Genomic DNA, 26,771 nt, shown 5'->3' with positions numbered 1-26,771 from the left:
TGGAAGGGTTGATTTACTTCTTAACTGGTCCTTTGTCAGCTAGTATGTTAAAACCAGGCAGACAGCATCATAAGAGCATCTGATTCACCATCTCAAAAAAGAGACCCGGGTGACAAGATGTTTCTCTAAAAATGTAAGTAGGTCTACTTGCAGTAGTGTGTAATAGGTAGTGCAGATACTTTTGAAGGCAAATAGCCAGTTCACTTGATAGAGTTAGCTGATGCAATACACAAACCAATACCAATAAAAGTGCATTGATGATTAATTTGGTTAAGCACAATTTAAACAGATAAATGAGGATAATTTAGCTTTGGTGTGTGGCTTTTTCTGCCAGGTCTTATAAATGTGGACTGAATATATAGTTTAAGTTCTCTTATAGTATAATTATCCTTTGTTCAGGCAATAGTTGTCACCTTGTTCAATATTATAATGATGAAAATTATAAACCACCTGTCTGTCTCCTTGCAAATGACTCTGTGTCCTCTGTTAATGAGCATGGAAATGTCACCTTAAATTGCTTTAACATTCTTAATACAAAGAAAACAAAGCATGGAAAGCATTTGAAGTTCAAAATCCATACCAGCTGTTAAGTTGTGTTAGCATGCTTTAAACTGCCCTTATCATGGTTTCATATTGTATGTGGGAAATGCAAATTTTGAAAGTAAATCCAGATTTAATTTTTAACATTTGGAACAGGGAGTGCAGAACAGTGTGAGCATTGTAACTCCTATATTTTCAAACCCTGACCGATCAGGTTCAATTTCCACTACTGGTTGTGGAGAATGATCATGATGTATTCCTGAAATTCCAATTCTGAATCTCCAGTGCCATCTGGTAACTTTCAGTTGGTTGAAGGTTGAGATTATTCTGGAATTAAATGAATAGGCAAAGCAACACATCTGAATGGCTGAGAACTTAAAAAGTCCTGAAAACATTTCCCTGAAGGTAATAGACTACTCTTTTCTGTCTCCTGTCATTCATGAGAGGTAATGTGAACCACATCCAGGGAAGATGAAGTAGCAGTTGAAAACTATAGAAGTAATGAGTAGAAACTTACAGCATTTATGAGGTGAAATAGCTTTGTTTGGCAGTCCTTCAGGAGCAGGCTTTTAGAATTGATCAAGACTTACATTACAAGCAGTAAGAAAAATACCCTAAATGCCTTAAAAATGTTTGGCTTGAAAATTAGGTTTTAGTTTCACTGTATTTCCCATGTTGCTATTAAACATTAGAATTGACTGGTAATTGATAAGTTACAAATAAACTTGCTGTTCAGTTGATCTTTTCTACAAATAATTATTCTTCAAGGGTCAACATTTAAAACATTTTAAATAGCTGTAGTTAATAAAAGGCTGTCTTGGAACAAAATACTGAAGAATTATTGAGATGAGTTCACTTTACAGTCGGGATGTCTAAATCGCTTTTAATGTCCTTGTGGTTTATAGAGTCATATGGACACAGAAACCCGATATTCACTAGTCTAACATTTTAATGAAAGATGGAGAATATACTGCAGGTAGAGACATAGATATTTAGGTATGGAAAAACAGCATTACCTTGAAAGAAATAAAAATAGAAGACTGCAGTTACGTATTGATGAAGATAAAGCAAAGCTTGGTATTCCTTTGAAAATTGTCATGTAGTGATCTGTGCCAGCCCAAAAAGGTTTCACAACAGGTTGAGCAGGTTGTGTTATTAGTGGCTTGGCCCATTACCAAACCCTTTTTTGTCAAAGGGAATTCCTGCTTTGAAATGGATTGTTGTTTTGTTGAGAGTTAGCAGATCTTCTGAATGGATCCACAGGAGGATTGTGCATCCTTTTCCTTATCATGACTATCCAGGATGATAATCTAATAAATAGGATGGTTTCAAGGGTGTTTTGGGTATAGGCAATACTTACTTAATGTTTACAGATCAAAATGTTAACTATTAACTATGCTCAGCTGATAAGCACTCATATTTGGTTTTTTCTTAGGCTGAATAATCTCATTTTAATACTGTGTACATGCCAAACTGATAACCTAAGAAATGTTAAGGTGAAGAAGTCTTGATGGGTTTCATTTGTTCCTCTTTCTGGTCTTCCAAGCTATTTCCAGGGTTTTAATTCTTTCAGGAATTTCTATAGGACTTCCCCTTTTTGACTGTGTCAGACAAGTAAGAATTCCATTCTGTTAAAGCAGAAAGGCTCCTATTGATGACCCCAGATATTTCTTCCCTATATATGGATTCAATTTCTAGAACTGTTAAGGAGAGAGAATCAACATTTCTCTCCTCTGAACTTGTTACAGAACGTTAAAGAACCTTACAACCCACTATTTTTGGTGAATGGGAAGGGTTTTTTTTGATTTATTTTGCATTACTGTATAGATAACATAGTAGATTATACACAGATGTGATCCTTGAAATCTAATGGAAAGATAAATCTGCATATTCTAGTGAAAAAAAAAACTTTCTGCTTCATTTGCTTAATTGTGAAATAGCATGTTTTTCAAGCTGTTATTAAGGTTTGAAATGATTTGACTTCATTAGTTTGGTAATTAGTTTAGGCAGATTGTTTTGAACAGGCTCATTCCTATCTTACTGCTACTGAGTCTATCATACTTTTGTTACAAAAGTCACTCTTGAAGAATTTGTTGCATTGGTTTTAATTGCTTTCTCTTTTAAAAATAACAGTATCTAAGAAGCATGAAACAGAATTTGTTTCACTGGAAAAAATCCTTGATTCCGGAGGCTACACATACTAGTTTGATATTTTAATGTTTAGAAGTGTTAGGCTTACATTCTGCATGTTATAGGAAGAATGTTGCAGGATTAGATGGATTTTACAAGTAGGTACCACACAAATGCAGGTAATTATTTGGCTCTATCAAGCAACATATTTTTAAAGCAACAGTTGTTGTCATATAGTCTTTATTAAATATCCTTTTTTATGTTCATTATCATCAGATTTCAGTGACTTCTGTCTGATGTGAGAATATTAATGTGGACACTGACACTTGCTGCAATATCACAGCTATTTCTTCATAAAATAGACATTGTCTGTAGAGTTAAAAATAAAGTCGCAGAGATTAGCCATAGAAAAGGAGGATACAGATAGAGTATTCTGCAGTTTGGACATGTGTTAGAATCCAGCTGAGGTTAATTGTGGTCTCATTTATTTTTGTGACTGGAAAATACTCAGAAAACTTAGTGATTGGAAATCAACTTCAGGTAGCTCCATCCCTATCTCCCAGCCTTGCACATCCTGATTTGGGGGATGCTGATATATAGCATTCATAGGCTTCCTGCCAGCCAGCTTCAGAGTTTAAAACAAAAGTATTTGGAAAGAAAATTTATCAAAACTCTTCAGCATGACTATGATTTTTCTTTTTTTTCTTTTTTGCTTTTTTAAATTGGTCATCTCAGTTGCAGCTTAGCTTTGTAAAATAGCTGTGGAATTTGTTAACTTCTTCCTTGATGGCTAGAATTCTGAGCATAATTTAAAGTGATAGCATTATAATAAATTAAAATGTTGATTTATTCTGAAAGCCATAGGTACAAAGAGTTACAACAGTTTTTGTCTGCTAGAGGCAGACAAGAGAGAGTAAGATGAGGGGAAGGAGAAAGGAATTTTTTTTTCTTTTTTTTTCCTATTTTGTCATTCTCTTGCTCACCATCTTTGGAAGTTAACTTAGTTGAAAGTAAAACTGAATTGATGTTAACTTAATTATACTTCTGCTCTACTCAGTGAATTCCATCACTTTTCAGGAAAAAAAAAGAAATTTCATTGCTTTGTCCTTTGAGGGCTTTTTTTTTTTTTTTTTTCCCTCAGCCTAAGGCTGTCTAATGGCTGTTTGGGGACCCATGTGGTAAGAATTAGACTTCTCAGTCCTTTCTAGGCCCAAAAGAGACAAGTGAAATCAGCAACTACCATTCCATCAGCCTGCTAGAAGAGCTCATAATCTGAAAGATCTCAAATACTAGCCTAAGCTCCATGTCTCTTTGGGTTACCAGTGTTTCCTACTTTCTGCAGTGTGCTGTCATATGTGTTAGATTTCACATACTAGTTCCAGATTACAGAATTTAACTGCATGTTCTTTTTAATCCTTTTTTTTCTTTTTTTTGCATTTAAGCAACTTGAATAAATACAATAATTCATATTTCTTGTTTGATATTCTGAGTTTACTCTGTGTAATACTTTCTCTTAGAGCTACTTTCTAAGTGAATGACTCACTTTTCATAAACTATTACTTATGAACTTTGTTGAATCCAAACCAGAATTTGCTTTGCAGCTGGACAGTTTAAAGTAATAGACCCAAAATTAATTTTGCACAGCTTCTTGTGTGAACACAGATTTATTCATACAAACAAATTTGAAAAGCTAAAAAAGGATGCAAATACTGTCCTGAAATATCACTCGGAATGTCTCGGTAACCTTGGCAAATATTTTTTGCGTTTTTTCCCCAGGTTTATCTTCTTGTGTTATAAGTTCTGAAAATACTAGAAATACTTGTAAACTGTTTCCTGGATTCTTATATGCAAGGAACTTGAACAGAATGGTCCAGCGCACAGTGGTTTTTTTCAGCTGAGAGATGCTTTTTATGCCATTTAGAAAAGTCTGTTAATTCCTAAGGGCTCAAGCGTGTCTGGTTAGGCATAGATTATAGAATAGTGTGGTGATGAGCTTCATTTTCTAAGATAACCACATGGACCTAGAGTGCCTCTGGAGCTTAGACTTGTACAGATTCATGAAAAACTTATCTTTCTAAGATAACCACATTGACCTAGAATGCCTCTGGCTGTGGAATTGGTGAATTTGAGGACAGGAACTTGAATATGCGGTTCTCAAATCTCATTTATGATATAAAAAGCAAAAGTCATCACAAGCCACTCTTTTCCATATAAGGAATAAGATTTCTGACAGCTCCCCGTCTGCCTATTGACAGAGATGTAGTCACAATCAGGTTAGGTTTGCATCAGTTTGCTTCTATTGTTAAAAATAAGTATGAAATTTTATTAAACCAAAACATATCATAATAAGCTACAGTTTTAAGACACCAGATCGTGAAGTTCCATTGATAAGAAAAGTATTGCACAGATAAATCATCTGGAAGGTTCATTATACACACCAAATTATTGCTCACTCACTTTGAAACAGCATGTCTATGGCCTTGACATTTAATCAGAGCAAGAATGGCATTTATTGAATCTCATATTCAGTAAGTCACCAATTCATATTAGTTTTCTTAAGGCCAGTAAAATGCAAAATGCTTGTTATTTTTATACAGATTTTTCTTTTATTACTTTACATGCTTGTGCTTTCCCTTGAAGACCTGTGTTTGGAGACTTTAACCAGAGTGGCTTTTAAAAAAATTTCTTTCTCTCTGTCTATCTCATAGTATTTCATATATTTATTTTATCTGTTTATCTATCTATACCAATACAAGACAAACCACAAGCAGGATTTTGTTTAAAAATAAAGAGAACAATTCATAGACATATATATTTATACCACTAAAACCCAGTATTTGTTTCTATTGAAAGTGTACTTAGAGCAGGTATTAAGTTTGTATAAGAACTAAAGTAGCATATAGAGAGCTAGCGCTGACTTGAATGCTTACATGTACAACATGCAACCTCTGTGCTGTCAAGTGGCTTTGCACATCTGTACCGAGTGTGTCTAAATGTAATAAAATTGTTATAAATTCTCATTAATTGATGAAGGATTTGATGCAGTCAGATAACTACTCTGAATATTCCTTGGTAGAAATTAAAGATTATCTAGTATTTTGACTTCAGTTTTACTTATTTAATAGAGATGTAGATTACGGTTTATTGGTATTTACATCCTTGGTAATTGTTTTGCATCTCACTATAAAGACCTAGGCTGAATACATGCATAACATACTAGAAATGCCATTAAGCAAATTATTCTGAATGAATGTTCTGCCTCTCTATGCTACGCAAAACAAATTTTTCCCAATTAATTTACAATTGATTACTCTATATTGTGCCCCAAGGGAATGCAAAAAAGTCTGTTTATATGTTCCCCGCTATTCTGTTTCTGTAGTTTGATTAAACGAAGCATCAAAAGAATAATTTATGTATTACTAAAGGTAAATTATTTTAAGTTGTAAGAATCTAATCACTTATTTGTGTTTGTGTGTGTGTGTTCTGGACTAGCATAGCATTGCACCTGAATTTATTGTGTTTATTTTTATATATCTGTAATAATTTTTTGAAGTTTGTGCTTTCAAAGGGAAGCATGTGCTTTTAGTGTTTGGACATACCCAGCACACATAGGTATATGTGGTATGTACGAAATTAATGTCCAATTCACAGACATCTCATAAGCCTTCATTAATGTCTGAGACCCTTTTAGCTTGAATTCTTCCCAAAGCCTAAATACAGAATTATCATCTAATTAGTTTGCCCTCCCAATCCAAGAGGTTCCTATGCTACTAGACCTGTTCAAAAGTTCTAACCTGTTCACAACTTCTACAAGTGCTGTTGTTTTTCTTGTCAGTCTAATACTCTTAATTTGTAGTTTTAGTCAAATGTCATTCTTCCTAAATTTTATAAAATCCCCATCCCTGATAACTGCAGAAAAAATTCATCCATCTGGGCTTGTTTTCTTCTGTTGAGCTGTTCCTCAGCTTTTGTATTCTTTCCTAAGTTACGTGATGATACAGAAGAAATCAGCAGAGACAAGTATAACAGGCAGAGCAGCATTTACTGGTTAGAGCTTGTGGAAATAGCTAGCAGGAAGAATATTCAAACATACAAATGCTTATTTAAATCCAAAGACTTTTAAATTTTTCTGTTTCAAGTACAAATTTAGAAATACTTTTATTATCCGAATTGGCACAGTCATGTATTTGGAATGAGGAATCAGGATTTAACCAAGTCTTTTCCTCTATTCTATCCAAAAACATTTTCATGTAGAAACCAGAAAAAAAAAATTCACTGAGAGATGGGAAAAAAAGATTCCTAGCTTGACCTATAAACTATAAATTATGAGTCTTGTCTTGATTCCTGTTCTGCCTGCTTGGAAAAAAGTCTGTCTCTAGGATCTCAGGTGGACAGGGGCCTCTTTCCAGACTTCAAAAGCAAAAGAATGACACAGTTTTCCTTAAGGTGTGCTCATTAATGACTAACTTCAGTTGACTCCCTTTGTAGCGTGCTGGTTGTTTTGTACTACTATTGCATGACATCTCCTCATAAATTATATAGGAGCTATCCTCATAAATCATATAGGGCCTAGGCACATAACAAAGTGTTCATTTCATTTTGGAGAGGGAGGGAGGGCAGATAATTAATGATTAACTGTGAAATCCTTTAATTCTTAATTTGAACTAAACCTTAACCTTTGACAGATGATAGGAAATGGAGATCTACCTTATGGTTATACTCTGGAAGATAGTATCTCCTACATCATTAAATAAGTTTTGGAAGTTTTACTTTGGTATAGAAGTCTACCAGAACTGTAGTAAAAAGAGAATGCAGAAAACAACTGTCAGGTTGGACAGACTATATATACATTTTTCACTATACAACTTTTAATCTTTGTTTTTAATTTATAGATAAACCAAGAAGGAAGATGAGGTTGAAAAAAGATACATGCAAAATATATACAACTACTCTTTCTTTAATATGCCTTCTTGAAACTTTGAGAAAATAAATGTACATGTTGTGACACTTAGTTCCAAATTCTCTGTGGTGCTGAGAGATCCTGATAAAAGTGCACAGTATTATTCTTTTATAGGCTGTTCTCTATCTCAGAAATAAACTGAGTAACATGTGGCAGTTGCTAGGGTAACCGTTTTTTTGTATTTTGCAGAAAAAGTCCAAGAATAAAACACATGTAAATTGGCAGTGTGGAAAGCAGTATCGTATACTCATATTCTCAATTCGTTCTTTATGGTTTTTCTCTATAGTATTTACATACATTCATAACAATGAATTGGATCCGCTTCAGCTTTTACCTTGAATCTCCCCTACACTTGTATTTTGCATGGCTCAGGAAGTAGTTTAAGCATTCAGCTACTAAGCTTAAACTGGTTTTTGCCCTGTCAAACTGTCTCTATTTACTGTCGATAAGATATAGCTGTGGTTTCTGTAAGTGCTGATCATGTTTGCTGGATGTGATTATCAGGTCATGTAAAGCAGAAATGAAATAGAATTTTAAAGTTGTCCTTTGCACTTAAATATGACTTCCTGTAATTGGTCAAATTCCATTAAACATCTATCTTGAATATGAGTGTCTGAGTGAAAAGCCAGCAGACATTTAGAAAGATGAGATTTCGTTGTTCACACGAGTCCAATTTGGGGCCTGAGCAGGAGTTCTTGTTAAGGCAAACTTTTTTGTGCTTGTTTTGGAAAATGTTTTGTAATGAATTCTGCAAGTTTTTGCATAATGAGAAATGCATCCTTGTTATAAGAGGAAATAATTTTATAAGATATCATTAACATTTTGATTTGAATTACGTTCAAATACTTAACCCCAGTGAATGACAACAAGCAGACTTTCTTAGCTTAAGAAATAATCTATAATACTGTGTTGGTATTATTTTGGTGACATGCTTGGTACCTCTAAAACTTTGTACTTAATACCTTTGAGTTTAGAGTATGCTTGTGTTGGAATATTGATTTAGAGAGTTGATATAATACCAGTGATTAATATCAGCAATATAATTTATTTTTTCAGAAACATTTTTCCTTAAAAACATTATAAAATTATAGCTTTTACTCATGCTAAAGAACGGAAATGCAAACTATCTGCACAGGATGGTTTCTAATATGATAAAAATACTTTAAGGGCTTCCTGACACTGCCTCTAAACTTAGTACTAAGTAAATCTCATGACAATGATTTTATGCATGTTCAGAACTTAGAATTGAAAGGGCTGTCTTATGTTATCCACTGATAACATTAGAGCAAATGCTGGATTTTAGTGCTGCAGCTTATTTCTGCCCTGATTTACACTCCATGGCTCCAGTGAAGTTACATATAGTATTTTAGCATGGTTCTAGTTTGTCATCCTTTGCACTTTGCTGTCTTTTTTCAAAGATTAGGACTAAAAATGGTGTTCATTTAATCACCTGTATAAGGGTACTCTAAATTTTAAGTAACTCTAATTGGCCAGTTCATGTTTCTTAAATTACTCTGGTAGAAGTAATTGCTGGCTGAGTCTTGATATTGGAGATAACTATGAGAAACAGCACAAATAATAGCTCCAAACTGGCAAGATTTCTCAGTGGAATCACTCCTCATGAAACTCATTGCAGGTTTATATCATGTGAAGAGTGAAACAGTTTAAGTATATTCACTACATGAAGTAAAATACCACTCTAGGAAGTGGGCTTAATATGAAGTGGTTGTTATGTTAATTCTAATTCACAATTGCTAATGCTCTGTTTTCAAGACTGTATATAAAACTGTGGTATATTCAGCCCCAGATCTGTGGAATACACTGAACACCTGTCTGAGCAGAAATACACAGATTACAAATGAAGATGGTAATGCTTCAGGGAATTGTTCACCTCTCCTACTAGAAAATAGTTGTTTTCTGTTATCTGAATAGTGTGTTATTTTAAAAAATTTAAACAAGATAGGAGGGCATTTAAACAATTTTTAATATCCTGCTGGGATGTGGTCAAATTACCTTTCTCTTGGTAGGTAACAGCAAAGCAAATATTGCGTAGTGACTAAATGGAGTTTTATTTCCTTTATAGTTGTTAGCAGTCTATCAGACTGTCTGCCTTCTCTAAATTTTCAGCTCCATACCACTGACTTAGGGACTAAACTCAAAATATGTAGTAAGACAGTGCCTTTCACTTCTGGTAACATCTTAATTGCTCTCATCCGATGCAGTCCTACTAAGACATCTAAGCAGGCGCTGATGAGGACAGTAGTGCTGTAGATCGTCATCTAAGACAATGTTGACAAAGGAGCAAGCCCCTCTACTGAGAGGGTCATAGCATCATGGGATAGTCAAGTCAGAAGGGACCTCAGGAAGTCTCTAGGCCAACCTCCTGCTTGAAGCAAAGTCAGCTGTTATGTCAGACCAGCTTATGGAAGGTAAAATCAAACTTTCGAGTTTCTTACTAGTTGCTATGCAGGATTTATTAAGCTTGTCCTTTGACCATCGCATTTTACATAGATCATGGTTGATTTTGGTCCATGTGCCCTCAATACTGTACTTTGACATGCCAAACAAAATTTATTTTTAAGCAATTCTAATGCATATTTATTTGTATGGAATTAAACATTTTCCCCAGTCTTGAGTATTGATTACTCTTTATCGTTTCTATTAAAATATCTACATTTCAATTAATGATGGGGTAGATGACTTCCACAAAATTTACTCAGACTTTTTGAAAGTTTGGCTAACCTCTACATGAGAGATTTTATAGCAGTATAGTGGATTTATACCACAACTTTTATATGCTTACCATTCAGCAGTTGTAGATAGTCTACAATCTCAACATAACTATATCACTTCCCTGCCGATTTGTGTCAGGCATGTATGGTGTGTGTTTTATATAAACCTTTTATCAATTTGTCTTCATTTTTTGGTAATGTTTTCTATGTCTTTGTGCTGTTGCTAGGGCTGATATAATGACATACCAACACAAGACATTGTTTGAAGAACTGATATATAAAACAAATTTAAAACACAGTAAAGACTACAAAAACTTAATCCACATTCACCTGAGGTAAATGGAAAGATTTTCTGTTGCTGTCTGTGAACTTTTGGTAAACCTCAGAGACTGTCAGAACAGTGATGAGAATAACACTTGAAAACCAGAAAGTTTATGGGTTTTCCAACCCCTAAAAGAGCAAATGGTGTTTCAGTTTGGAACAGAAGGCCAGGACCTGTGTTGACATAACTCCAAGTGTGCCAGCTCCAAGTATATGGATCAATATACTTTACTTCAACAGAGATGACCAATGTATTTGAGAATTTGGACAATGTATGGGTAATTTAACATTTCAGCAATTAAATCTTTGAAATTGCATGTAATTTTACTTGTCTATTCTACTTATAGTTTATTGTTAAATGATACTTACCAAGACAATATTTAAATGCCTTTAAAAGGGACCTGGATCTGGATTGCATTAAGAAGCCTCTGAAGTCAGTGGGAGCACTGGCAATCATCAGCTTTAAAATGTAAACTTTGTTAGAGGAAGTTCTTTTATGTAAGTACCTAAATATAATTGAAAAACCTTTCTCTGACTTCCACTTTCAAAACCCTTAAGACAAATACATAGTTATAAGAGAATGTATTCTATTCTATTTGAATCAATGCTTTTCCAATGAAATCATACATTTTTAATTGGTGAACCATATAAATAATACAGCCCTTTCTAGAGCAACTTCTAAATGTAATTGTGAACAGGATTAATAATGCGTATCAAAGTTAGAAATTTTACCAAATCACAGAAAGACATATAGGAATAAGTACAGTAACTTCTGTCATTAAAATGGAGCAACAAAGACTCTAGAACTACTGTAATTAACATTAAAAATGTCCTTAATGTCCTTTAAGGTAGACATTAAAGTTTGCCTGTTTCTTTCAAATATATTTTTTAAAAATTTAGTAGAAAATACTGTATTCTCTCCACATCATCAGGGATATCTGGGCTAGCAGCTTGAGAGCACAGGTCAAAATCTGCAAATGAAATGATTCTGGCATTTTGGTTTTGGTTTTGGGGTTTTTTTGCCGTTTCCTCTTTATTCCCCAGTGTGACAGTAATGATTGTGAACAGAACAGAATTATTGAGACATGCTACCTACAGGTGAATGGAGCATTCTTTAGGAATACTCAAACTCCAACATTTGACATCTTTTTGATTGGCTGGAGAGGATGGATTTATGCAGCAAGCATGTGAAGATCTGAGTGTCAGAGGATCACAGTAGGTTATTTTCTTTTCCAAGAGATATAACTCATTAATGGACAAGAGAAAGGTACATGGGTCTAGACTAGAACTGGAGAAAATAGGACACAAATCATGAACAGTTTTGCAATAAATTCTAAGTTACAAGTTAACCACTGTGACTAAAGAGAAAAAGTCAAAGTTTTATGGTAAGTCCTTCCTCTGAATGTTTGGGAGAATTAAGTTAACCTCTTACTTCTACTAATGACAGGAATACATCTTTGATGTCCATGTTGTTTGGACAAAACTTCTTATTTTCCTCATTCATCTGTCAAGTAGCCATAGAAATACAAAATAAATTTCTTTGTTTTTTGGGTTTTTTTTACTAAGTTCATTAATTATGACAGCTCTTAATTATGCATAATCTTATTCCATTTACTCAGAGGTGATAAAATAGCAATTTAAACACTGAGGTCCCTCATGAAAAAATGCTACAGACAAGAGAAATATAAATAGGAGGAAAAAGTTTCAGTGAGGACCATGTGTTTCCATTTTGAAACATCATTTTAATGCCTATGAGTTATATTTCAAGGTAAGGTGCATAGTAAATACTGAAGAGGTTTGCTTCTCCTCATCAAGACTAATGATATGTTATCCATTGTTTCTGAATATTATTGTTTCCTCACACAGGCAAACCAAAATGCACAGTAGTTGCCAAATGTTTGGTATAATCCTGCTTAATTAAACTCCATTTGACCAGAAGTTGAAAACTAGGTTAGTTTCCAGTGTCTCTCAGAACGTAGTACTTGAAAAACTAGCTAACCAACTTTTCTAGGGAATATGGACTGTGATTCCAAGTTTTTTTTGTAACTGGCTAGATAGATTTCCTTTTACCAGAAAGCTTGTTTTTCAGAAAGTTTTGTATCTCCATCTAGGTGTTTTAGATAAAGAGGCTGTACCATAATATGTATAATAATTAGGATTATTCTAAACAAGAAGAAGAGTTCTCAAGCAGTTTTTTTTTGCCTTTTACTTTGAGACATGTGTGGAAATCAAGCAACATGATGAATTTTGTATTTCTAGATAGAAAAATGATGAAAACATCAAAAAGCAAAGAGAAAAAGCATTTACAAACCCCTTCTCCATCTGTTGACATCAATGGGAATTTGGTCATTTACCACAAATGGAAGTACAATTGCACTCAAAGATGACAATTCTAAGGAACATCTGTGAAAGGTGTCTGGATTGTTCTATCTAGTATGGAAATTTTAATGGTAATAGTTTCATTTGTTTGTTTTTAGCAGATAGTTCTCTTTCAATTACTTTTACACAGAACTCTGTTAAAACAATGTTAATGGGAGGGTGGAAACAAGCACATTTAGCAAAAAATCAAGAAGGAATAAAAGATCATTTCAGTTGAAGCTATCACAATGGTTTTAATCCAGACTGGTTTTACTGAGGTATTTGAACACATCAGAAATCACCAGCAATACATACTATCACCAGCTTTAGAGGTACAAGAGAGGGCAATTTATGCTTTAGTATCTGTGACTAATGAGACAAAATTATAGTTATTGTGTGACTTGTAGTTAATCAGATTTTCTTTGATTTATATCTTAAAGTTGTTTTAATATACCTTTTTTGTGGTTAACAGTAACAGAATGTGTGTTATAAAATGAAAGTGTACCTGTTACAGAATGAAAGCTGGTATTTGGTTTTTATTATGTTTTAAAGGCAGGGAAGCATCTGCACAAGTGTGAACACAAATGCATTAGCTGTCCCGACTGCTGCTTAAATAAAGCAGTGGTGAGAATATGGTCCAAGTATGCTAGGACTTGCTCTGAACCATGGGTTCTCAAAAGCAAGTTTAGGTATGAAAATGTACTATTTTACTGATAACACCACTGACATATAGAGGCAAGTTAATCATAGTAAAATTACTCTATGCACTAATACCTAAGGGGATTGCTGCCTATCAGAGTGAGTGTAGGGTTTGTGTGATATGTGTCCAAATATGCAAATTATTCTTGGGTCTGCGGAAGTGAAGAACATGGGACCATTGCTGTGAAGTTCCACAGATTGACTAGCTGTTCTTTCTGCCCAGGAAAGAGAGAGTTCAGGCAGCTCAGCTGCTGCTCTTGAAAGGCAGAGTACTTTCCCTTATGTGTTTTTGGAGTTTAGAGTCTAACCCTAGAGTAATATGCTGAATATCCCTTTTGTCTCTTATTGCACGATAAAAATGAAGTAACTGAAAATGGGTTTGTCTGACACAATATTGATGACTGGATAATCTATATCAAAGCAACATTCAGAAGAATATGTTACCTGAATTATACATGCTGGGAGAAATTTCTATTCAGACAAACATTTCTAGCTTTACAGATCATTATATTTGCAATGACCTCATTTTGTCTTCTCTTACCTCATAAGGATAACTCTATAAACTGGTATAATGGTCATTAATCATTCCATTTCTCTCAAGTACTGCAGAGCTTTAGCCTTGTATTTGGGCTTACCAGCAAATAACTTGCCAAACAAATTAAGTGGTGAAATTAGTATATTCTGGGAGTGTCATGAAATAGCTGCTGTACAGTCTCAGCTGTCTTGTTTGAAAATTGGTACGTCTTGTGTAAAAAGAAATATGTATTCAAAAAGGTGTAATACATTGAATATATCTAGGATAAACTTGTAGTGTTATGCTTAGTGGATAACCTGAGTAAGTGTTTTGTTATAAATTGGTATTAAATGGGAGTTGTGCAGATAATATCCCTTAAGCTACAGTGGTAATGAAGCACCACTTGACTGTAATTTTATTTTTCATATGAAAAAGCTTTTTTTATCTGTTTAGAATTTAATAAGAGAAAATATTGTACTTTATAAATTCATTGTATTGTTTCTGAAACATACTTTTGCAGTGGAGAAAGAGGACGAATTTTTAAAGCACTGCCTGGTTTCTGTATGGGACACATGAAAAAGAGAACTTTCATATTGTGCAGTGGGTTTGGAGCTGTTGTTGCACAGGGAAGGAGTTTTTCTGGAAGGCTCAGCCCCCATGTGAGCCTTGGCTGGAGTGGGCTCTCCTGACTCTGCTCCTTCCACAGCCTGCAACATGGAGCCGGCTGCTGTGGAGAGCTCAGCAGGTAATTCACTTTGGTGGAAACACTGTGAGTTAGCTCACTGTTAAGTGTCATCTGCAAAAATTGCTGATGCTGGACAAGACCTCTGGAGAAATCTGCTTTCCAGAGGGAAGAGGAAGTTCAGGGACTTGAGAGAGATTGGCAACAGGAATGAGCTTGGGGTGAAGAAAGGAATGTCTAGTCCTTTGATTTACAGCTACCGTGACACTTGCTAAAATCTTTTAGAAAAGTCTCTGTTTCTGCATAAAAATTATTCCTGTCAAGATGAAGAAATTAGGCCTTTAGGTATAGAATAAATCACATAAATATGATATAAATAGCAACACATATAGATCTCCATTTTCAGCAGAGACTTGCCACTACTGTAAAGCAGAAGTAGGAGACATTTGTGTTTATCCTTATTCAGGGAACAAGTTAAACATTTGCACTTATTTAAGTGCCTCCCAAGTCAGGGCTGTATTTCTCATGCTGTCTTGAATAAGGATGACTTTTTGTTTTAGCACCATGATGACAAAGCTAACCAACCTGATTGTCAGCAGTGGTTTCCTCTAACCTCTCAAGACCACACTAGAAGAGCCCTAGTGATGTCTGACCATCACATTGCCTTTGTAAAGACTATTAGGAGAGTCATCTTCTCTCATCCAGGATGATGGCTATTCTGTGGTGATTTTAAAAATGTCTCAGTGCCCAGTTTTGCTCTTCGTTGTGTGTTCTATTACCTGATGTTTATTCTGGTTTATTATTCTCTAATTTATTCAACAGGTAATTTCTGAAATTGTCTGATCACTAGACAGAGAATTGTATAAAAAATCTTTCTTTTTCTTTCTTTCTTTTTTTTTTTTTTTTTCCATACTGGTAGCTGGATGTCCAGGGAGTTTTTGTTACAGCTACAGATTTTTACCTCTTATACCAAATGTTTTAGAGACTTTAAAGTATTTCCTGGCAGAGGGGACAAGAACCCTCTAGTAGAAGAGTCTTGGGGTAATGCTAATAATCGGTAGATATTTTGAAAAAATATTCCCTGTAGCATTGTATTCAGCTTTGCAGTGTTTACCTCTAAATACAGATGCTTATGCATGAAAGGGAAGTGCAAAATGATTTCTTTTGTGCCAGTGTTGTCAAAAAGCATTTCCCAGTTTGACTGAAACTGTGGGAGTTGAGAGCAGAAAAGAGGCAAAAATTCTTTTCTGCTCTAATTCGGAGGTCAGTAGAGTTAAGTTACCATTAAATTTGGGGCAGATATTTTAATAAATTCCAGAAATACAGCAGCTGAATAGAAATAATGGGAATACAGAGATCTTATTTCTTATTTCCTTTGAATTACAGTGTTACTGCTTGTGACCAAGGAGTTACAGTGACTAGGCAAGCTGAAAGAGAGTGAGTTTTATTGAGATAAATCTTTTGTGAGGAAGAAATATTTCTAAATAAAGGGTAATTGTTTCAAGGTTATGCTGTATAAATTGTGTTTATGAAATTAAACTTTCCCTTCATTTTAATGTCTTTGCATTTGTTTGTGCTTTGCAGAAAACCAATATGCAGGTTTGGGAATGTTAGGGGTGAGAGCATATCTGTAGCTTGTTCTTCCAAGCAGTTTGTAAATTAAAACTAAAAAATCATAAAACAGAAGTAAATGAGCATGATAAATATAATCCTGTTTATCAAATCATATTTCCTTTGAATCATATGACTAGAGCATGTCTTTAAATATTGAGAGAGAGAATATGCACGTTGACTATCTTTTTTTTCAATTCTTTGCTATTCTTTTTATTATGGTTGATTTATTATACAGTACCAGAAAACCCTGTTGGGAGAGGGTCATTGGATCAAGCAAAATTGTGAAAGTATTTTGTATTTTGCCCTGATGAAAATGCTCTTTCTCACCAGGTGGCACACTCAGCTACTCCACAAAGAACCCAAAGTGGAATAATCTTACTGACATCCATATTGGATATTTCTCTGATGCAGATGGGTATAGCTCCATGGGCTGTGCTAATAAAACTTTATCAGTTCAGGTCAGCTGAAGATATGAATTTATTTCAGAAACATTGATGACATCATTTATAGATTTTGTGTATAACACTGAAGGTCATACTGTTTATTTAAATAAACTTTTTGGCATCAAGGATATTAAGGAAAGTTCTTTATGAACCATATTGTTTCATGATAACGGCATTTAACAGTTTGTGGACTGGTCAGTTGAATAAGTAAAAGGCACAGTAATTTGTTTTTACAGTTACATTACAGTTGTAATGAGAAATATTGATTTTTCTCTTAATACTAATGTGTTTAATGACCTTTCTAATGACATCTGTCACTACTGTTTCTTCTCAAATTCTACTGACATTTTCCCTTCAGTAAAGTAAAGGATTTTAATGGCTTGGTGTATTGTTAGAATGAGAATTAATATTCTTTCTAAAGCAGTATGAAGGCTTGAAGACTTATTCTGTTAAAAAAAAAAAAAAAAAATTAGAAGCTGTCTGATTATTGGTCATCAGAAAAATTTTAGAAGTTGTCCATTTGTTGGTCTTCAGAAAATAGTTCCTTGAATGCTATGTGTAAAATTAGTTTTTCATTGTCAGTTTTTGCTGGTTGATATTAAGTAGTTTGTGGAATTTAAAGTGGAAGGGTTTACTAAGATAGTTTCCAACAATGTCTCAAGAGTTTTTTCCTTCAGCTTTTAATGCTACTATCTGAAAGAAGGGTATATGAATTAACTAAAATATTGATGTACCATAACTCAGTTAAAACATATACCTATAGTTCAAAAAAGGTTTAATTGTTTCTCTGTGGTTACTTTTCTTTCAGAAGTAAGATAAAGCTTGTCTTGAAAAACTCTTTGTTTTTTACTGCTTATCTTCTATTGCTTTAGATGCTCTAAAATTTAGCTATTAAACACCAGCCATTTAAAGTTAGAGTGGTTGTCGCCAAGCAGCAAAGCTTTTGATTTCCTTGTAGAATCATTATTAATGTAATCAAGATTAGGTGTAAGAGTCAAAAAAAGTGGTTCCAACTCTGCTAAATGGTTTGCTCTCACTTGCAAACACTTAATTTTGTCCTCTAGTGTGAAGGGGCAAGAGATCACAAGTGATTTGCAGGACACGAGTATTTTCATAAACTGCTCATTCTTAATCAGTTAACAAAGATTATACATATTTTGGATCTGCATTACAGGTAGTAATGTTGCCTAGTTGATCTGGTCTAATTCTGGTGCAAAAGAGAAATACTGGCTTACTTCTGGGTACTCCAAACAGGCATGCTGTGATGTCATGCTCAGATCTACCACCCTGAAAGGCGGTACTTTAGGGTTGCCATAACAACATCAGCCAGTCATTGTCTGACACTACAACATTATTGCAGGAGCTTTGAGGGAGTATTAACCAAAATACAGTCACCATACATTTTGACTGCTTTGCTGGTTAAGAATGTCTATGCTGTGTAATCAGACAATGCATCTACAGCATATTTTCTCTGTACATGTATGATTGGAATGATCACATTTTCCTGAAATTCTGTGGTACATCTATATAATATTTTAAAGTAGTGCCACAAATATATGTGGCAAACCCCAGTGTTCATTAGTGTAAAGTTACTCATATTTACTTATTTTTTACAGTAAAAATTAATAAGGGTAAAGATTCAGAAAAGCTAAGCATGTACCATGGTGTATAGGAAAAGTTTCATCTGAGTAGTCCTTTGCATATAGCATGAAGAGATCAGAATCAGGTTTTCTCTCCTTATTGTATAGCACATTCTGTAGAAATCCAAGCCAGTAGCTTGAAATTCTTGTTTTAACAACTAAAGTGCACACACAATGTGGGTGAAAACAGGGTAGTTAATTAACTGAACCAGAGATTGTGGTTCACATAACAAAATAAGCCAGCTTGCTTTAAACAGATTTCATAGACCATCTGAAACAGAGGAAGCAAGCTTGCCAATAGCAGGACCTAATGCTTCAATATCTTTCATTTTGTACTCTGAAAAGGAAACCTCTTCTTAAGCTCATTCATTTTCCAGAGGGAATACTGAATGCTGTGGCATATTGTCAGAGCTTCTTTATTGTCACCATTTACAAAGGTCACCTGAATTAATTGACTTCTTACCATGCATATTGTTAAGCTACCCCTCTCCTGACATTTATGGAAAGGTGGCAGACTTGCAGACATTGGCTATCTGTTGATGGTTGTTTCATGATGTTTGTTTCCCAAAACACAGTAACTCTAAAATTACAAGCAAATAATTGTGTCGCTGCTGCAAAGAAACATTCTTTATGATGTTCTCTAAGGTGTACAGGAGTGAGGGGGTGGGGGAGAAAAAAGGGGTAGGAGAAATAATCTAAATGCTGAGCTGTTTTTAATATAGAAATACTACTCTAAAAAGCAAACAAAAACATTCCGAAAGATGCAGGTGGTATTTTTTCACTTTGAAACATGCATTAGATAGCTAACCTGTCTTTTTCATGGTGTAAAGTAAAATCTCTCTCTGGCTTTCACTGATGCATGAATCACAGATCTGTGCTGAGACTTTACTGAACGTGTTTTCATCTGAAGGGTTACTGATGTACTCTTACACTGCATGAAAGAAATGACATGCACGCACATAAACACAAACACATTAGGTAACAGTAGTGCTAGCATGGAATTTTATGTTGATTAAATTGGTTAAATAGAAAATTACTGTCTTTTTTCTAGCCCCCTGCATTTACTGCCCCCTCCATCTCCCTATGTTGGATTTTTCTCTTTCTGAGCAGCAGTGCTGGGCAAAAACTCCAACTAGACATGTGAAAACAAAGACATGGAAAGCAAAGACAAACAGTTCTGAGCCTTCCTGAATTAAACAAGCAAAGCTTTTATAGTGATGGATTTGAACAGTCTCCTTACATGAAAATATACTTTAGAGGCACCCTGCTGTGATCCTGTTAATTACCAAAGAAGATTAGAACTCTTCTGCTTAATTCTATCCTTTTTACCTAACGCGTCCGTTCCAGCTGCATCAGTAATCAGACATTCACACTGTCCCTTCTGACTGGAAAGGGGATGTTTTTAAGCGAAGTCATTTGCCACAATCCTTAAGATGTAGCCTGGCAGAAATTCAATAACTGTTTGTGATATGCTCATTCAGCCTCGCTGCTCAGTGGTTTTTAGGTCCAGACATAAACAGCATTTCCCTTAATCCTAACACTGGAGAGAAGAAAGGAGGCTGTCCTGTGTCTTGTTTTATTGGTTTCAAAACACAGAGCAACTGTGTAATTTGATTTTGCATCTGAAACATCAGGGGAAACGTTCTTCCTTTATTTTTTACCCTTTGATGTTCTTTCCAGCTAACAAATGCACAAATCTGATAGTCTTGCAAGCATATTTCGATTATCTCTGGCACAAAAAGCAAATTGCATTTGCATTTCTGTTCAGAAAGTAAAATGTGAAAATACGCTAATAACTTTGCGAAAAGAAGAAAGGGGAAAGAGTTTACATGTTAAGATAAAAGTCAGGATAAAATTGAAAATAAAGAGGAACTTACCCTATAATAAGAGTAGTTTCAGTGCTGAAGGAGTTCTTGCATCTCGGTAATTTTGATTCCTTAGTTCAGGTGGCCACATACTTGTATTAAAGCCAGAGTCTGAATAGGTGCGCATACATGTATGTATGTGTGTGAGTCGGCGTGCGTGCGTGTGTCTAACGGTATATAATACAAAGATGTATCCTACTGATATCCTACAACACGAGAGACTGCTGCCAGCTGAGATCCCTTATGTTTGCCAGAGCGCTGTTGCTGCCTGGCTGGCTGAGACTCGCAATCCAGCGGGGAGAGAGAGCAGCGGAGAGAGCGAGATGCTCGCTAGCTCTTCTTATTTCTCCTGGTTTCTATGGTGGTTAGTGGTGCATCGTTCACCCGCTCGGTTGTCACACTGACATGGTGCTGCCTGCTCAGCGGTCATTAATAACTGAGCCGCTTCCACTCCCCAGAGAGGAGCCAATGCTTCGGCGTGCCCAGATGCCGCGTAGTACGCGCGGCTGCGCCAGCCGGGTTGGCCGTGGGAAGCTGTCTGTTACGTGACACTGCTGCTTCGGGTACGGATACGCGAAACAAGCCTTTGCACGCTTCCAGATATCTCTTCCGATTTGTGGGAGTTACAAGGCATGCTTTGTGTTTGTACAGAGCAGCTTGGGAGGTTTAAATTCCTTGGGTTTTGGTTTGTTTTGGGTTTTTTTAAGGCTATATAAGGATGTTATCTGTGTTCAGAACAACTGATTAGAGATCACTGAAGTTCTGCAAAGGCTGCTGTAGTTCAGAGGATACTGCATGTTGAAACCATTCAGGAAAAATGCTCTCCCCCCCACCCCCCATCCCGAGCTTTGCTGCTTTTCTTTTAGCTTAAGAAAATACAGAATTTTTCATACTCCTGCTTTTACAAATTTTATAAAATATTAAATTTTATTGCGTATATTTGTCAGTAGAAAGTATGAGTGATAATACATCTTCCTGAGAAATAAAAATTCAGAATAAACTGAGGAATGGGTTGGTTAACTAAAGTCAATTTCTTTAAATCTCTGTCTACTTGACTCTCTCTTTTATGGTTATCTAATTACATAAACAATAAGCTGCACAGATTTTTTGTTCCCTTTCTTCCTTCCTTTCTTTCTCCCTTTTCCCTTCGGTGAAGAATTTTTTTTTTTTTTTTAATTTATTCTGTATCTGTGAATAAGGGGCATACAAACTATAAAGGTTTAAAACATTGTAAATTAATTTTTTTTCAATTTAAGGGAAGTATACACTGAAATACATCATCCCTTCTACCAGATAGATATACAAACCAATGAGATAGATGTTGTTAGGAAAAGGTTTTTTTATCATATGTACTGTTTTATATAAAGGAAATCACTTTGTAATAGAAGATGAACAATATTGAAATACAAGGAGTTGATTATCAACAGGTCAAAACGAAGAAAATGTTGGATTTCTTGCATGTATTCAGTACTATAGCCCTGATTGAGGCAGGCCACCCTCTAGTGGATTGAAGTGAGATGTGGTTCTCATTTCACACTTCTGCTTTGTTTAAAGAAAGGCTCACAGTCCTGCCTAATAGTAGTGTGAAAAAATTCTGAAGATTAGCAGTGTAAATTAATGTACTTTTTGCAACAGCAATAGCACCAAAATTCTATTATAAAATGGTTACTATTTTATGAATACTATATATCATTTAGGTTCACTTTGAGTCTGAGATTGTGGACTGCATTATTTTTGGTTTTATTCTGTAAGAAAATTATTTTGCACTTCATAAAATCACTTATGAAAAGTGAATTAAAGTAATGTCAACTTCTTGAATAAATCTCAGTTTGTTATAATTGATTAGGGCAAATTTTGTAAAACCAGTTCTGTTTGACTCACTGGTACTTACATTGTTGTGGCTGTAATAAAGCAGTTCTTTCTGCCTCAAATTTTTGAATACTGCATTTAAACTAAGTACAGGGAACAACGTTTTAAATTTTTTAAAGATGTCTGCTGTTCAATTTTCATGTAACTGAGTAGGACTGCCTCATATATGAAATAATGGCATTTAAGTGACAGTGTAAATATGTGAGATACTGTAGGGTGGGAGGAAGGCCAAGTGGCCCTTCCATTTTGTCCCATTCTCTTATTATGGGCAATGATTTTTTTCTAATGTGAGTTAAAGAGGTATAACAAAAACAGTTGGGGCCAACCCATCTTTGGTTACCTTTTAGGTCTTCTTGCCTGGGGTTGGGACTGGGAACACCTCAGGCCAGAAAGATGTCACATCATTTTTCCGTAGCCTTAGGGCTCATTGGTGAAACCTTGTCTCTCCTTTGCCCCCACGAGGTGGCTCTTGGAGCCTGTGATAGTACTTAATGTTCACCACCATGAGCTGCAAATACAAACTATTGTAAACTTCCCAAAGTGAACCTTATGAACCTTCCCAGCCGCACAACATAACAGCCCATGTCTGATGAGACAGTGCTCAGGATGTGTTGAGGAAGCACAGAAAAGTAAGACTTCTTGCCATGCTAGTCCCCACTGGAAAAACGGAAATCCTTCCTGATCTCAGCCATGTGGTTACTCACACCTATCCCAAGCAAAAGATGTAAAACTGTGCTACAGGGGTGGGACAGTGGTTGAAGTAAGAGATAAGAAAATTTCAAAAATTTTGGGTGAAATTAAAAATAAGAAAATATTCTGTTAAAGCCAAATAAATAATGCTGTTTCTCTTATCTCAACCAATGGAGAAAAGGAAGATCTGGGGAGAAAGGAATAGGTAGGGAATACCATTACCCTACATAAAAGCTTTATTAGGTTTTGCCCTTAACTTCAAGTACTCACTGCCACTCATTCAAAATCTGGCTTTCTAGTTAACATGAGAATCATGCAAAAACATATCCGGTGATTTGACATGTGAAATTAAGATTATAGAAATGCTTCATTTTGGTTGATTGGTACGGACTGTGTAATTAAAGGGCTAAATAATTAAAGTATACTCGCATAAAGAAAGTGAGTTCTTATGATAGACTATATATGCAATTAAAGTACCTCCTTGATAGGCATACATTTACATATTAGTTAAAATGTTATTATATCATAATAAAGTTCTGTTTCATAAAAAAGTGAAATAATGGAATTTTTTAATTTAGCTAATGCTAAAGAATAATTTTTTTTTCCAAACTATCTCCAGGAGAAAAATATCTTTTATAACCAATACAATTATGATGATTAAGGTTCATTAAGTTATTTTCCTGCTGATTTCACTATGATGCTTAGTGGTTTTAAAATAGCAATGTAATCTATTTCACCAGAATTATATATATAGCTTATTAGGTTACAGGATAAAAAAAAAGTCTCTCAGACTGATAGAGAGATGATGAAAGTAATGTAAGTTAACTCCAGGTATTTATTTAGCATGCATTTTATCTGATTACTGAGTGCACATGAAAATAAACTAAGTAATTATTTGTTTGTAATGGACAATTAATACGACACATAAAAAAGTTACTAAAGTACAATGGTTCTGTGTCTGCATTTTTCTCAAAACTGGAAGAGGATTTCAAAACTTTTTTCTTTTTTCATTACATAGAAAGGTGGATCATCCTTGGGCTTTAATATCCGGTAGGCTTGTTGTGGTTCAGGGAATTAGCGGTGACCATTTTTAGTATTTTTAGGCTCTGAGAACACAGCTGTGTTTAGAATGCAGCAAGTATAATTAAAAAACAAAATAAATACATTTAAGAAAACCACAAGTATTTGATTTAAATTCTATGACACATTTTATATCAGAAATTGGTAATTAAAAAAATTCTTTTTAAGTGCGTATCCATACAGATTATGTCCAAGTGTAAAACAAGAAAGCACTACCATGTCATGTAACCCCGTTCTGCCAGCATTTTCAGTGCAATGTCATCAACCTGATACTGTCATGCACGTTTTAAGATATTATGGCAACTAACTATTGACATTTTCCTAAGGGCTATGTTTCCATACAGACAAGGAATAACTTTTATTCATGTGTATTCCCCTGAAATTGAATCATTTTTTCAATGATAAGCAAAACCCACGTTTCTAGCTCTAGTTCTTTGTCTTTTTTGAACATGAAAGGCTTGTTGCCAACAATGAGTTCAAGTTTCTAAATACAGTTCTACTTCATAATGGAAAGTGTTATGCTCAGATTACTTAACCTGCTACCAACTTTCTTTTATCAGATCTCAGAGTTAGTGTTGATAGGAGAGAGATAAGCAGATGGAAACAAACCTAGGCCATGAACCTGTAAAGAATTTCACAAGAGGAAAAGTTCACATCTACAGAAAACACCAGTTACTTCATTAAAAGCTACGTAGGTAGTAGGTGCTATATGACTTAGCAAAATCTGGAACTGCGTAGTGGAGGGAGTCAGTTGTATAGTACAGGCAAATTCAGTCATGTGTGGTGGGGATGAATGAAAGCAGTGGTGATGAGCTGATGCTTATCTTGGTGATCAAGGAGATTTTGCATATTGCAGCAAATTCGCCTATTCATGTAGCAACTGTGTTCAACTGTGTTCTACGAACAGAAAGGACAAGATCCCAGGCAAGAGCTATAGTCTCTTTGCTCGTTATAGGTCCAAGAGCTATAGTCAGGCCTCCTCAGGAATGGTCTGAGGTCTGAAAAATCTTAACATGTTTTATACCTATTGGGTCCAACTCAGAATGATATCTGAGTTCTTCTAATTTTCATCCCTGGCTCTATTTTAAAAGGCAAGAATCTGTGGCATACTAGCATCTGCTGAAGGCTGGAAACGAGTCACACATAGCAACCACAACCTCGCTATGCCGCGTGGGAATCTTAATGAAGATGGAGTAGTGAAAAGCATCTAGAGAATCCTTATGTGCCGCTGGATTAGGTAGATGAAATATGGGATCTGTAAAGCGGTTTTCAAGCTCAGTGTATGCATTCCATTTTAAAACTGATTTAATCTCAGTGTGTTTATGTCTTACTTGTGGTGACATCTTAGTTTTTGTAACCTATAGTAATTGGATATAATTTATTGGAATCTTCTCAATCTTTAAGACTGAGATGCCCTTGTTGATTTCATAAGAATCTGCTTGTTGCTCATGGGACCGGCTATGTGCATGGGATATACCTTTTAGTGTTATGGCTCTTTGAGCTAATCTGTATCTGAGGTTCATGAAGAAAATGATGGCAGTAATGATTTGAATATAAGGCCTAGAATTTTCATCCTGACTGTGACTTGTTGTAATTCTTACAGGTGGTGATAAATCTTGAACTTTCTGTCCTTATAGAGAGGACTTTCTGCATGTCTTTGCTCACATCTATTTTCCTTTCTGTAGAGAAATAACTGAATTTTTCTCTGAAACAGGTTTACCCTTTTTCTGTTAACACTGTGTGGCAAATATTACATGATCAGTGAGAGGGAGCCTCTTTCCCCCACGCATCAATTTTTTAAATTTGTCCACTTTCCCTGATAATGTTACATTTATTTTTTTAAGAATATATGGCAAGCCTCAGTGTTTCTCAAGGGCAGAACTTCAGACTTGAATTTCTTAACTTTTTTGATGAAACTAGACAACACTGGTTTTGATACATTTTATTGTGGTTTAATATTAAAAATGAATTGACAACAATAGCAATTTGAGATTATTTGCTTTTCATAACTATTTGCACAAGAGGTATATTGCTGATTTAAAAATCTGTACAGAGCCACTAAGCTAAACATTAAAAGTAGAATGTCATTTTGCTTTTAGTTACTTTTACTCTGAGACTGAGAAGTATCATAGTAATTTTCCCATGCCATCAATAGCATTCTCAAACTGTGGTCATGGGTAATTCTTATGAAGTGATCTTGGTGGTGACAAGGAACAGCACAGGTATGAGCAGTGTGTGTTCAGAATATGGTTACCTAATGATAGTTTAAATCAAATACAATAAGCTATTGGAGTGTAATGTGTACCAAACTGAAGTTCTTAGTAGTTTAGTTACACAATATAATTTTTTTCAACTTGCAGATATAAAAAATTAATTAAAAGGTCACTGGAACATGCAACATCCTTACTGATTAAAAAACAAACTATTTAATTAGGAATGCAGTAAATGTTTTCCCTCTCCTCTGTAATTTGACTGCCAAAAACTGTGGGTGCACATTAGGTATTTTTCTTTAAATGTAAAGTTATCTTTACATTGATAAGTTGGGGGTAGAAAGGCTCATGTATATAATGACTTACTGGAGGAGGAGCTGTTTCAGAGGCTTTCACATAGTTCCCATTACTAAGGAAACCACTT

The 26,771-nt window shown here is 35.0% G+C and overlaps 2 protein-coding genes across 4 annotated transcripts in view; one reads left to right on the top strand and one right to left on the bottom strand.

Moving 5' to 3' along the window:
* Positions 1–21,193, bottom strand: part of LRRN3 (leucine rich repeat neuronal 3) — a 35,982-nt gene extending 14,789 nt beyond the window's left edge. The window contains exons 1-2 of one of the 2 annotated variants that reach the window (XM_074827516.1): positions 20,511–21,193; positions 19,442–19,564 (exon numbers count right to left, since the gene is read on the bottom strand). The gene's annotated coding sequence lies outside the window, so the exon portion shown is untranslated. The remainder of the gene's footprint in view (positions 1–19,441; positions 19,565–20,510) is intronic. The other variant, XM_074827515.1, reaches the window with a different exon arrangement.
* Positions 1–26,771, top strand: part of IMMP2L (inner mitochondrial membrane peptidase subunit 2) — a 487,361-nt gene that overhangs the window by 225,613 nt on the left and 234,977 nt on the right. The gene's annotated exons all lie outside the window — the stretch shown is intronic.

This window comes from Strix aluco, chromosome 5, assembly GCF_031877795.1.
Source record: "Strix aluco isolate bStrAlu1 chromosome 5, bStrAlu1.hap1, whole genome shotgun sequence".
NCBI classification, from domain to species: Eukaryota; Metazoa; Chordata; class Aves; order Strigiformes; family Strigidae; genus Strix; species Strix aluco.
The sequence above is the reverse complement of the archived record's forward strand: the minus strand, read 5'-3'. Positions and strand labels throughout refer to the sequence as shown.